Genomic DNA, 332 nt, shown 5'->3' with positions numbered 1-332 from the left:
GTCTTAGTACTTTACAGTCTAGCTAGGTAGAAAAATATTTGTAGTCAAAACATTGAATGAGATTTACATTCATTTAAGCTTTTAGTATTAGCTTCAGAATCTCTAAAAATTTACTTATTAAAATCCTTTTTATCACCAGCCCTAGTTAACAGTTTATTTATATCTAATTCTGGACCTGCCTGAACCTTTTTCAGAGGTATTTTACCCAATTTTACCTACTTTCGCTTTTTAAGTGTAAAAGGAATGGCAAATTATATTTGCATTACTGAGAAGTTCACAGTATCAGTCTTTCTTTGACTCTTATGATTTGGTCAAATTAAAAATAAAATTGG

Source organism: Propithecus coquereli, unplaced genomic scaffold (assembly GCF_000956105.1).
Source record: "Propithecus coquereli isolate 6110/MARCELLA unplaced genomic scaffold, Pcoq_1.0 Scaffold123, whole genome shotgun sequence".
Taxonomy (NCBI): domain Eukaryota; kingdom Metazoa; phylum Chordata; class Mammalia; order Primates; family Indriidae; genus Propithecus; species Propithecus coquereli.
Note: the sequence above shows the minus strand (reverse complement) of the source record.